Source organism: Camelus ferus, chromosome 23 (genome assembly GCF_009834535.1).
Source record: "Camelus ferus isolate YT-003-E chromosome 23, BCGSAC_Cfer_1.0, whole genome shotgun sequence".
Lineage (NCBI taxonomy): Eukaryota > Metazoa > Chordata > Mammalia > Artiodactyla > Camelidae > Camelus > Camelus ferus.
In genome coordinates, this window is record NC_045718.1 from 10,380,291 (window position 1) to 10,393,760 (window position 13,470).

At 45.4% G+C, this 13,470-nt stretch overlaps 1 protein-coding gene across 8 annotated transcripts in view; it reads left to right on the forward strand.

Moving 5' to 3' along the window:
- The window catches only part of NEK7 (NIMA related kinase 7), a 129,818-nt gene that overhangs the window by 28,027 nt on the left and 88,321 nt on the right, over positions 1-13,470 (forward strand). The window contains exon 1 of one of the 8 annotated variants that reach the window (XM_032466813.1): positions 1,117-1,367. The exons of the other annotated variants lie outside the window; for them this stretch is intronic. The gene's annotated coding sequence lies outside the window, so the exon portion shown is untranslated. Of the gene's footprint in view, positions 1-1,116; positions 1,368-13,470 lie in introns of those variants that run through there. 8 annotated transcript variants of the gene reach the window in all.

A 13,470-nucleotide genomic window follows, 5' to 3' on the forward strand; every position in this document is an offset into this window, starting at 1 on the left:
TCTTTCCAGGGAACAATTTGTATACAGCTTTTCAGCCTGGGAACAAATACCTCATGACCCACTTACAGGCCTCTTAACATTCAGATTAATGTTAAAGGCTTTTAAGATGAAGGCAAATTTTATGTTTCAAAATATTTATTCTTTCAGAACCAAGAACTTAAAATTATTTTATTCTTTCTTTGAGGGGCTGCATTATTTTTAGTATTATACTCAGAGTAACTACTAAGCTGGGATGATACACTCTAAAACTTTAGGAAATGTAACCATGTCGTTAAACAGCATTTAATCGATTTCAAGAAGTTGTTGGAATGAATGAAGATTTTGTATATTAACTGATTTAAAAGTTAAACTTACCTTTAGCTTCCAATGATTAAAAAAGGAGAGAGAGGTATCATTATTTTGTGTTTACTTAAATTACTTGGTCTGTATTGCAGATAAACACGCATGTTAATCTAAGAACACAGCACTGTGTTAGGCAGTGCTCTCCAGAGAAACAGGACCAAGAGGTTGCACATACACACACACACACACACACCCACACCCACACCCACATCTATTATAAGGAATTGGCTCACGTGATTATGGAGACTGGGGAGTCCCGAGATCTGCCATCTGCAAACTGGAGCGCTGAGAAAGCTGCTGGTGTAGTTGTAGTCCAAGTCCAAAGGCCCAAGAACCAGGAGAGCCGGTGGTGTAAGTTCCAGCATAAGTCTGAAGGCCTGAGAACCAGGACAGGCAGTGGTGTGAGTCCCAGTTCAGCAGCAGGAGAAAACCGGTGTTGCAGCTCAGCAGCTGGCCAGAGAGTGAATTCTTCCTCCCCTCTGCCTTTTTGTTTTTTTTCAGGCCTCGGTGGATTGGATGTGGCTCCCCCGCACGTGGAGGGCAGCCTGCCTAACTCAGTCCTCCAGTGAAGATGCTTATCTCATCTGGAAACACTCGCAGACGCTCTCTGACATAATGTTTAACCAAGTATCTGGGCACCCCACGACCCAAGTCATCTTGACACAAAGAATTAACCATTCCACACACCACAGATAAATTCTTTCCTATATCATATTATTTCCAAAAGTGCTTAAATTGTACTTGAAACAGGTGAAACAGAAGAAAATGTTTTGATGAAATTATTACTTTCTCATTAAGTTCCCTTTTCCTGAAGATGTACAGGAAATACCGAGGGACCCCCTACCCCGTCCCCAGTACTGTCAATGTTGCCATCCAGATCCCGTGTGAAACCCTGTCATTTAGTCCATTTTGGGGTGGTCATGTGGGAACCTGTGGTCACTTTACAGTCACTGCAACAAACATAACAGACTCTTAAGACTCCCCATCTTCCAAAGTCCATCCTCTGGTATTTCCTCATAAAACAGGCAAGTCAGCTCCAGCTGTCAGAGTGGTGGAGTTTTTGTGTCATTATTTTCCTTTAATGCTCTTTAAATGCCTTAAGCTTTAACAAAATGTGTATTTATCGAGTATGCTGTTTAATGGAATGCTAGAATTAAAATACAGTTTTTCTGAATGAATATTACTGAATGAATACATTTAGAGATTTAGTATTTTTTTCTGGTAATATTTTGTTTTGTTCTTTATTTCCAGCATTTGTTAGGAGACTGGCCCAACAAGAGGAGAAAGATTATTTTTATTTTGTTTCCAGCCAGTGGAATTTGTTAGAATATTGAGTTTTCTAAATTAGTAGGTTTCTGCCATTTTCTATAAACAGTAAAAGGGTGGTCATAAATTTTATGGAGTATTTTGTTTGATGCCTTTGCTGTTATTTTATTTCATATATCTCATAGTATCATTTTTATGTTTCTAAAAAAGTGTTTCAAAACAAATAGTAACAGAGATCAAGTTTATGGATCACTTCTGTTTCAGCTTGGTGGATTAGGAACCCTCCTACTGGGAAACTAACACATTGGGCGATCAGAGGCTGTTACTCCCCTGGAGGGGGAGGGCGGGCAGAAGGGAAATGCTCTTCCCAACTTGTTGCTGCTATAAACAGCACTGCCCTGAGCAGTCTGTGCGTGTCTTTTGTGCACGTGTGTTTCTTTGAAATACATGTTTAGGAGGGGAATTGGGAGACCCTAGGGACATTGCCCTCCAAATGTTCCCACCCACAGTATAAGAGAGTCCAGTTGCTCCATCTCTTGGTTTTATTTTGCCAGAATTTAAAGGTTTTAGCCTGTTTGATGGGTATGAAATGGTATCCTATTGTTAAATTTGCATACCCTGATTTTAAAATGCTGAGTATTTTTTCATATGCTCTTCTGAAAATTACTTGTTCATGTGTTTTGCTGGTTAAAAAAAATTGGATTATCTTTTGTTTATTGAGCTCTTCATTAATCCTAGGTGCTAATTCTGGGCTGGTTGTGTGTTGCAAGTGTTTTTTTCTGGTCTGTGACTTTTCTGCACTTTCTCCGTTGTCTCCCTTGATGAACAGGCATAATTGAATTTATCAGTGTTTTATAGTTGTACCTTTTATCCTGAAGTGTGTTTATTTCTACCTTGATGTCATGAAGATACTGGTCTGTTTTGAAGTTCTACTTGTCACATTTAGGTCTCTAGCCCACATTGTGCAGTGTGGGGCGGTGGTCCCCTGCTTACTAAGTATGTATGTAGGCGTTTAAAGTAACTGGCAGCCAGCTGTCCCGGTACCACTTACTGAATAGCGGGCACATATCCCGCTTACTGGTAGTGCTTGCTTCATCCTGTGTAGTTTGCACCCACAAGCGGTCCTCTTTCTGGGCCCTGTTCTGCTCTGCTGCTCTTTGCTTTTTCCTCTTCGGTTGCACTTTCAATAAGTCTTGTTATCTGTTCCGGAAAAGCCCTTTACCTTGGTGGTGTTTTTCAAAAATTTCTTGGCTATTTTTGGTTCCTTTTTCTTTCATATTTTAGAATTAGTTTCTAATTCTAAATTTTTTTCCCTCAGGAAATTGTCCATTTCATCTAAGGTTTTAGGTTTACTGACAAAAATTATTTTTTTTTGTATTCTCTCTTTTCTCTTGCCCCCACATTTCTTATTCTGCTGGATTTGTAGTTATTCTTATATTCTATTATTATTTTTATTTACATTTTCCTTTTTTCTCAATCAGCCATAGGTTTGTCTGCTTTTATTAATTTTTATTAAAGAACCAGCTTTTGGTTTTGTGGAGTGTTACTGTCTTCATATTTCATTTATTCCTGCTCTTTTCATTTTAATTTATTGGTGTGACTTGTAAGTTGATTAATTGATTGGACGTGGGGGAGACAGGGTTGAATGGAAGATGACCCCAGGGTTCCCATTGTGGGGGGACCGGGTGGGTGGCGGTGGTCGCCCGCTGCAGTGCGAACAGGTGGACGCATTCGTGGGGCGTGGCTGAGCTCTCTGTAGGCGCTCAGGCTTGTGGCCGGGCGCTTCGGGCCGAGGCCGCGGCTGAAGTCACGATTTTGGTATTTGCTGTTGAGAGAGAGAGTCACGGAGAGTAGCGGGAAGAGGGAGAGGCGAGCTGCTCGGAGGGCAGTAGGAAGCCTTGCTGGCGCAGGGACGCCACCAGCGGCCCTCTTGCCACGTACTTCCGAGCGCAGCGGCGCGCGCTCGCAGCCGTTCCCCTGTCTGTCCCGGGGCGCGGAGGGACGAGGACTCCTCACCCTCTCCGGGCCCAGCAGGCAGGGCGCCCGGGGCGCGCCTGCGGTCCCAGCCCCGTGCGCTCCGTGGAGTTTGTCAAGCACACGCGATTTACCAGAAAAGCTCTTGCTAGAGTCTGAGTCTAGAAAACCACCAACTTCAGGCACTAAAAATAATCCCCCCGTTGCCCTGAAGTGAATTTTTTTTAAAGAGAAAGCAAGGATTGACTTCTTAAAATCAAATTTTAATTTGTTTTTAATATTTAACCTGAATGAGCTAGTAGTTTTAATTTGAAGAAAACATTTATTAATCTACCGTATTTAAGGAAGAAAAGTAATTGTCTTTCAATTTTCTGAGGTGCTTCCTTTCTTTTTCTTTTTTTTTTAAATTGAGGTATTGTTGATTTACAACGTGTTAGTTCCTGGTGTGCAGCATGGTGATTCAGTTACACATTTATATATATATCTTCTTCATTATAGGTTATTACAAGGTACTGAACATAGTTCCCTGTGCTGTACAGCAGGACCTTGTTTATCTCTTTTATATAGAGTAGTTTGTATCTGCAAATTCCAAACTCCTAATTTATCCCTTCTCCACCCTTTCCCCTTTGGGAGCCATAAATTTGTTTTCTATGTCTGTGAGTCTTTGTTTTGTAACTAAGTTCGTTTGTCATTTTTTTAGATTCTACACATAAGTGATAGTCATATGATACTTGTCGTTGTCTGACTTACTTCACTTACTATGATAAAGTGACATAGATGGACCTAGAGATTAACTAGTATTATTTCATTCTTCTTTATGGCTGAGCAGTATTCCATTGTGCAGAGGTACCACACGTTCTCTAGCCAGTCACCTGTTGATGGACATTTGGGTCCATGCCTTGGCTGTTGTAAATAGTGCTGCTGTGAACATGAGGGGGCATGTATCTTTTCCAATTAGAGTTTCTTCTGGATACCTGCCCAGGAGTGGGACTGCTGGATCATATGGTGAGTCTGTTTTTAGTTTTTAAGGAATCTCCACACCGCTCTCCACAGTGGCTGCACCAGACTTCCTCCCACCAGCAGTGCAGGAGGCTCGTTTTCTCCACACTCGGGAGCTTCCTTTAATGACAGGGTATCTGTAGATGTAATTTCTGTTATTGCTTCTGTTTCCAGAAGGCATTTATCTTCTCAGATTTAGGTCTTAATGTGAAGATTGAAAGTTAATAATTTGCCAATTAAAAATAATTCAGACTCATGCACTTGGAAACATTTTAATGTTATTAATTCTAAAACTTAATGCTTCTGAGCAATTCAGAAGGCATTATTGTTCACAGATTAGTGTGTAGAAAGCTCTATTTAAAGGTCAGGAAAGGGTCAATGCAGTAATCAAGTGAATAATAAGAGAACACAATTCTTGAATGGCTTAACTTCTTGATTTTATTCAAATTTTAGCTGCCTGGCTTTGGAATTAGCATCTAGATGTGGAAAATGAGGTATTTACAGTTTGGAGTAAACTTTCCAAGAAAAGCTGTCCAGTTTGATTTTGGAGATGGACCTAGATTTGAATCTGGGTTCCCCATTTACTAGCTATGTGAGGAATTCATTTAGTTTCAGGTCACAACAGTGGCACAGACGGAAGGGTTCATTTTTCTCACGTGACGAGACATTGGAAGGAGGTAGCTGTTGGCTGTGGGGTGGTGTCCAGTGATGTCGGGGCTGGTGTCTCTAAGTCTTAGCCTTTTTCTCGTGAAAAGACGGGGCTGCTTCAGCTCGGGCACTGCATCCACAGTGTGGGCAGGAGGAAGGGGGAGGGACAGGAGCAACTTTTACTGGGACAAGAGTCTTGCTGATGTTTGCAAAACTAGGTCACATGGTCAGTCCTTGCTGAAAGGCAGGCTGGGAGAGGAGTAACTCGCTTTTAGCATCTAGGGTGGAGGCAGGCAAGGGGGAGGTTGGGAATGGACGTGGATGTGCTGTTGGCCAGTCTGCAGTGCCTGCCCCTGGGACCATGGGGGCCGCAGGGACCTTGAATCAGCCTGTTCTCCCTTGGGACAGTAACAGAGCCGCTAGGGGAGAGACGTGGACTTTTCTGAGCTACTAAATCCCTCGCGTCAGGAACAGCGTCTCCAGGTGCACTTGTTCAGAATCAGCGCATGAAGATGATTATGGGGGATGGGGGACGCGTGAGCAGCGCTCGGAGGGTGCTCGGCCCGGTGTGGCACTTGGCAACCTGGAAATACTAGCTCTTCTGTTTTTAGGATATGCAGCGATTAAGCGTGCTGATTTACTATGCAAGCATAAACAGAAATTTCTACAGTTTGATTATATTTGTCATATTTTGACACTTAATGGTTCATTGTTTCCTTGACAGTTAGTATTTCTAAAAGAATTAGTGTGATATTGTCCTAACTCTGTAGATACAGTGATAGAGACAGAGATACATCAAACTCATATGACAGGGTCTTACTACTGTAAATATCTGTAGAATTTCTTAATACATCACTTTTCCTTGAAAATGTAAGTTAAATATAATTGCTTTCAAAAGCCTGTTTATTGCCGTGCAGTGCACAGAAGCACTACAGTGTATTTAAGTGTGCCGCTCAATACATTGTACAAAGTGAGCACAATGTTGGGACTACTCACGACCCAGGTGAAGATGCAGACATTCAAGCACTGCAGAAGCCTTCCTTGTGACTCCTGCTGGTCACGACCCCCTGCCCTTTATCCTCGTTATTGGTCTGGTGGCCACGAGGGGAGGTGGCGGTGGATCCTGATGGGGTGTGTGTGTCCTGCAGGTGGGAGCTTCTGTGCTGTTTCTAGGTGAGGGAGGAGTCTGGCCTTTAATGGAGAGGAGTGGGCCATTTCTGCACGCCCAGAGGGTTTAAGGTGATCTGGAGTTCCTAGGTTGCCAAGTATTGACCCAAATGTCCCCCCGCTAAGTCTCAGATCCCCAGTCCTTACCAGGCAAGATCCTGACCTGGGGATAGCAGTCTTAGCGGAGTTGAGTATTTCAGCTTTCTTAGAAGATCTAATGCCCTGAAAATAAGCCCTGGTTCCCACCCTCAGCCCTTTCTGCTCTCTGACTGCAGAAGATGAGAGAGGCCTTCCTACTTTTCACACTACCTCGCCACTCTCCCTTTTCACCGCCCCCAGTTCGCTGACGGCCCCAGCGACAGCTGACTGTTACTACCGTAGTCACTACTTCCCGTCAGCCTCTGAGGCGCCTGAGACGTTCGCCTGCCAGTAGGTTTCCTTCAGCTGGTCCCACTTCGTGCCTGTGGGCGCTTTCACAGGCACACTGTTACTCACGTGAGGGGCTGGCCATACTTCACCTGTCGCCTGCGATCCAGCCGCAGAATCCCATCTCTGAGTCTGCTTTCTGGACCACTCCTGTTGGCTACCGCCATTGGCCAAAATTTTCAGAAAACAGACTCTGAGATCTGCAGGCATGGCCTATTTTGTGTGTAATGCTTTTGGGAACAACACCTGGGCCCAACGAGGACTGGACAGAGGAGCTGAATTGCAGGGTGCTTTCAGCAGAGGCTGCAGCCAGCCCTGCGGGAACGTTCTGGAGCTGAGTGGCCCTTCAGTGGCCCCAGACTGATGGAGGGTTTGACCTTTGTACCTGCACGCTGGCCATCATTGGATGCAGCTGCCTCGAGAGAGACTCGGGTGTGAGCCCTCGGCCGCCACAGTGCCCGCGGCTCGGGGAACGAACGCCTCTGTCCTGAAGGGTCACCCGAGGGCTCGGTGCAGCGAATGCTGCGAGTGCTGTCCTGACTCTCGGGTGCTCCTTTTCCAGTGCACGTTCTTTATGTTACTAACTAGTTAATTGTGCCATTTAATTCTTTTCTGTATATACTGCTTTTTTTGTCTGCTTGTTCTATTTGCTGTGGAGAGAGATGTTTTAAAACCTCCAACTCTTGACTCTATTGTGGTTTTTTTCCCCTTTAGATTTATCAGATTTTGCTTAATAGGTTCAGGCTGTCTTATTTAAATTTAGGATTGTTGTGTCTTGTTGAATTGTGCCTTTCATTTTTATGAAATGTTCCTCCTATTAATAATGCTTTTTGTCTTTAAAAACTACTTTGTCTAATATAAATATAGTTATACTAGCTTTCTTTTGGCCAGTGTGACATAGTATTCCTTTTAATTCTTCTAAAAAAATCTGTTTGTGTTCTATTACGTAAAATGTATCTTACAAACAATTTAGGATTTGTAAAAATCTGGTCTGATCAGTGTTGTCTTTATAAGTGGAGCTAATAGTTTATTCATTTACATCTAATTGCATTACTGAAATATTTGGGTTTCAGCCTGTCATCCTGTTATTTATTTTCTGTTGTTCCCATTGTTCGTTGTTGCTGTTTTGCCTCCTCTCTTGCCTGTCTTTGGCAGTCATTCCATTGCAGCTGCGTTTCAGTCCTGCCCCGTCACCTTGCTGATTCTACACGCTTCCAGTGAGTGTTCTGTAGGAAATGGCCCTGGAGATTTCCATGCACCTTTGACATGGTAGAGTCAGCGTTCAATTCAGACTTTTATCGCTTCATGGGTAGTGCATTGTTTCTTTTTCTAGATTTCAGTTTTGATGAAATCCTCTGTATTTTCAACTAATTTATAGAAGATATTATTTTAAAGTTTGTGCCTAGTGCTTCTTAAATTTGGGTCACCTTTGGGACTGTGTTTGTTGTCCACTCCCCCTCCTCCTCCCCACCCTGTTTTAGGTCATGTTCCAGCTTTCTTGGCCAGCCTGGTATGCACATGAGATGTGTATGGAAAGTTGTAGAGGGTCTGAATGGTGTCACATCTCCAGAGAGGAATCGGTGTTCTTCTGGAGGGTGTATCGCCTTTCACCTCGGCCAGTGGAAGCTGGTCTGTCCTGTGCCTGGTGACGTCTCAGACATTTACCCTGACCTCCACTCTGGGGTCCTCCGTGGACTCCGGTTTTGTCTCCCCAGTACCGTGAGTCGGCCAGAATCCTGTGTTGCTTCTTATCCTGTCAGCTGCTGCCATCTCTTTGTTTTCTTGGACTCTTTGTGATATTACACTTGCCTTTCCTCAGTTTTGTCCTTATTCATGTTGAGTTGTTGAACACATAGAATTGTAGATACTGATTCTTGGGGTGTGTGGTGCACAGGGCATGTTTGTAAAAGTGGGAGAGAGGTGTATGTGTGTTGTGTTGAGGAGGGAATCCCAGAAGTGTGAATTAATGAGTCCCACCAGGATTAGTCCATGGGTGTGTCTAAATTTATTTATAGTGCAGTTAGGATAGTCACAAAATAGTTCAGTCTTATTTTAGTATGAATTTAATAGATCTGTATCCTGTTTTATCTGATTGATTCATTTTATTGCATTTGAGAAACCAGTCATATATAGTGGAGTATGTGGAGGAAATGGTGAAGCTCCCAGTTTAGTAGAGAGGGTTTCAGATAAAAAGGGTCAGTTAACTACTTTCCAGGCCCCAGGTTTTCACTGGGCCAAAAATGACAAACATTGCTTCAGATGAGGGGTGGGCAGACACGTGGCCATGACTTGTGGTTGTGAATAAAGTTTTATGAGCCCCCAGCCCCTCCTCCTCCTCTCTGCATGGTCTGCAGCGGCTTTGTCACCAGAGCGAGTGGTCTCAGCAGAGACTGATGGCCTGCAAGCTGAAAAGGTGACTGTCTGGCCCTGTGCCCTTTGCTGATGCCCGCTCGTCAGCCTTCAGTGACTGCGTTCTTTTTATAGAATCCATCATTGATACTCTGAGGCAGTGGCCACCACTAAAAATAAGTTATCTTTTCCCCTCTTGTGGTTCTTACTTGATTTTTGGAGTTACTTTTCCTGTTCCTGTTTCTCTTCTCTCTGGCCGCTCACCCTGTTGATGATCTGGGGGACCAGAGCTGGGGCTCCTGCACTGGAGGTGTGTGGGTGTTGAGGAAGCAGCCGGGTGAGGTGTGCCTTCCCACCGAGTGGCCACGAATAGGGAACACTTGAAGGTCACGTTTAAGGTTTATTTCAAAACGCAGCATATAGTGAAACTGGCTTGAGACACAGACTCTGGTTCAGAGTCATCAGAAGCGGGGGGCCCCTCTGTTCAGCAGGCTTTTAATGACCTGCATGGCAGTCACAGAAGAGCACTGTAGTTTAGATTTAGCACCAAGCTAAAATGTCACGTCTGAGGACACTTTATTACAATCTTTCGTCTCAGGGCATCCAGTCTGCTGACTCTTTCTGGCTGAACCTAAAAAGTCAGAGGTACTTCGGCCACATCTATTTCCAAACCAGAAATAACTCAGACGTGGCCTGGGCAGCTCTGGAGTTCCACATTAATTACACCGGCTTAGGATCTGAATGTTCACAGGCATCAATCATCATATTAAAGTTTTAGTGCTGGTGTAGGTGTTGTCAGGAATATGAAGAAATGTGACCCAGTCTTTGTTCGCACAGAGGACTGGGGAGGCTGGCATGGCACCCCCACCACTGTGGCATCCCCGTCAGTCAGGGCGGAAGTGGCCGGAATCCAGCGTGGAAACTCGGTCCATGGGAAGATGTTATTTTGGGGTTGGAGGCAGTTGACTGGAGCACGTCTGTCTCGAGGGCCGTGTGCACAGCCTCCCGGGTGGGGGCGCCCCCGCCCCCACATGGCCCCTGCCCCTCCTGGCACAGTGTCCCTGGGCTGGTGCTCGGCCATGGTCGCGGGGGCCTCCCGTGTCTCCCTCTTATCTAATGGGACTCCCGGGTCAGGGGAAGAGAAGAAACAAAAGTTTGTGGGGAGAGTCTTCCTGCCACTTCGTTTTTAAGCTGGAATCAACACATTCGAATTACAGGTGCTTTTAGAGCAAAGTCATATGTGTAATATGAAGTTTTCATGAATTCTCTCATGGTATTTAGAACCATTTCTCCCCCGCCGGTAATTTCTAGTGTTTGGAGTCTCTGTGATTGTGGTTATTGTACAGAGTTGAAGACGGCTGAAGTAGGTGATGAGTCACATCGCCGTGGGGTCGGCATGTTTACCGAGGGCTGCGTCCTCCGGCCTGGTCCTTGAAACGACCTCCCTGGAGCATCAGTTACACTAGGAGACTCGGGAGTCTGTGAAGGGGAAAACGTTTTATATAGTGAAGAGGAGAATAAAAACTTTTCGGTTTTTAGCAGGAACAGTCGATTTGGAATGAACTCTGTTACCTTAATGTCCAGGAGAAGCGAGGATTTCTGTCTGTGGGGACATTCCATCTCCACCAGAGAGGGGGTTGATTCTGTGTCGACTCAGCCATCCTTACTGGCTGTTGGAGGATAACAGCCCAGTTTGGTGACTGGGGACTGTCAGGAGGAGGTGAGGACCATCATGCTTATGAAGACACTTCCTCATCAGGACAGTCCTGTGGCAGGAGTAGTGGGGCAGAAATAGGGAAGAATGAACCGCACCCCCGTGCCCAAAGCAGGCCGCTGGGCATGACAGCTTGGAGAGAGGCATTCGTTGAATCTGCGGCCAGAAAGTGACTAAGGTTGAACTCATGGGACTCCCCTTGGTTTCCCTCCCTCCTCCTCTTCCTTCCTTCCATTTTCTTCCTATAAAATTCTTTTCAAAGATCCTTTCCGGGCAAGTAGTAGTGTTTGTACTTTGATGACACGGTAGAGGGCCCTGGAGTTGAGAGCATCTTAGCACTTGCTGTCGCTGTGCTGAGACCTTGCTCGGCTGGCACCTCCTCAGCTGGCAGGTCATAGGATGCTTGACTGCGGTGCTTGATCAAATTCAGTAGCTTAGACCCATATGTTGTTATTTTAAAAATCAAACTCAGATGTTTCACTTATAGATATTGTCTGAAATAACTATTCCAAACATTGTAATTTAGGGAGTCAATCAGATTATATATGGATTCGAAACGAATGGATGACTTTAGGTCTGTTTTAAACACGGAGTGGGGAGGTATTCAGGGGCGACTTCTGCGTGTGCTGAGAGATGTGTTCCTTCTAATTTTCTCTCTCTAAAAATAGTAACAATAATAACATGGTAACAAATCCCTCAGGAGAGCCTGGGGCTCCGGCTGCAGCGGCCCCTCCCCTCCCCTCCGGGCCACCCGTCAGGGTCCCGCTGAGACTCAGGTGCTGGGCGCGCGGGCTGCTGCTCTCGGGTCTCGGCCTGTGTCTGGGACAGCGCCGTTCGCGGCGGCCCGAGGGGCAGGCCTGCTGGCCGTGGCCGGAGCGCTCGTCACTGCGGCCGCGGTGACGGCGATGCCCCCGGACACACGAGCCACGCGGGGAACAGGCTGAACCACTGCTGCTGCGCCCCGAGTGCGCCCCGGCCTGCCCCGTGTGCCGTGCGGTGCGCGTGTCCTGCAGTGGGGAGCGGTGGGCCCCGCTCCGGACCTGCGCACCGAGTCCGGGCGGGGGTCACCCAGGCCGAGAACCGCTGACTCACAAGGTGCTCTCAGGGCTAACTTTGTTCAGGGTGACGTGTTAGAAAAGAACTGCTTCTTGGGTCTGAACAGCTGTTCGCTGTGGGCGAAGCGTGCTAGGGCGCAGAGAGGAGGTGACGGCGGCCCGCGGCTTCGCGCTGCCCCTCCGCCTGTGGCTGGCGCTGGGCGGGCGGTTTCTTGTGAGGTTTCTGAACTAGGGAAGGAGTGCAAGTGAGTAAAAAGACAAGCAAAACAGCAGCTCACTGTCGCATTTCTTTTTCTTTTGAAACACTGGGGAAAAACGTTTACTGTGGGGAACACGAAGCAGTGCCGTTTCTAGGAAGAAGAAAGTGCCGCCCTGCCGCGCGCCCCTTTGCGCTGGCGTCGGGTGGAGAGGGGCCGTTCGGCGGTGTGAGGGCCTAGGGAGGGACATGTGTTACTATCTTAGTTTTCAAGTGTAGAATTTTCGGTTTGCTGCAACCAACCAGAAAATTACCCCACTTAATATTTTTAAAGACATCCACTTTTTGTCACTTTTGAGTTCTAATAACATGGCTTTTGCAGTTTAAGTTAAAAAAATGTAACTTTAGTCTCAGAATTAAATAATAATACAGAATGAAAACCTTAGATCACAGACAGTTTGTATTAATTGATTCCCTGGGAAGCGAGGTACAGTGAAGCCACAGCACCGATTTCGGGAAGTGATCAGGTGGCTGACATGTGCTCATTTAGTATTTGCATCGTTGGTCCCTTGATTAAGCTAGGGATTCTGCTTCATGTGCTACAACCTTTGGTGTCTAAGATGCTTACATCTTACAGGTCGATGTATGTTAAGGAGGAAGGTAAAACTGAGCCAGCAGATGTCAGCAAGAACCATAATAAAAACATTGGTCCTGATTATCTCAACCTTTATTTTGTTACTTTTCAGTGATGATGCTGGAATATTAAGCAGCCTTAGAATGGTGTTTCCGTGGACACTTGCCTGCGTTCTTGCAGACATTTTAGGGAACATGTCTGAAGTATAGCAATGGCTCTAAAAAGGTTTAGTTCAAAGAAAGATCTTTGCCAAGTGCTGTGAACTTTTCCTCACTCCAGTCTCTTGCAAAAATTCCACATAAATTATTTTTTATCAAAAAGTTTATATTTAACAGTTTAAATATTTCTCTGGTCATCTGTGTTCTACTTCTTTCGCTATTCCGCCCCTGTTGACTAGTCAGGAACTATATGCATTTTATAGGAATCGGAGTAGGGATTCCTAAACAGCTGTCCTCATGGAGGACTTAACTGTCCAGTGAAAATATGGCACTTGCATTTTTTTCAGCATCTGGTTATCTGTTTTATTTTAGATAATTCTAGTTCATTGAACAGCCAGAGGATGGTAATGTCTGTCTTTCCACAAAATTGAAAGGTTTACTAATTTCTGAACTAGGGACTTAACAAAAATTCAAATCCTGTAGGCATATATGATGTCCAGTCCTTTGTGATGACCTTATTAGAGTAAACAGAGTGAGGGCGG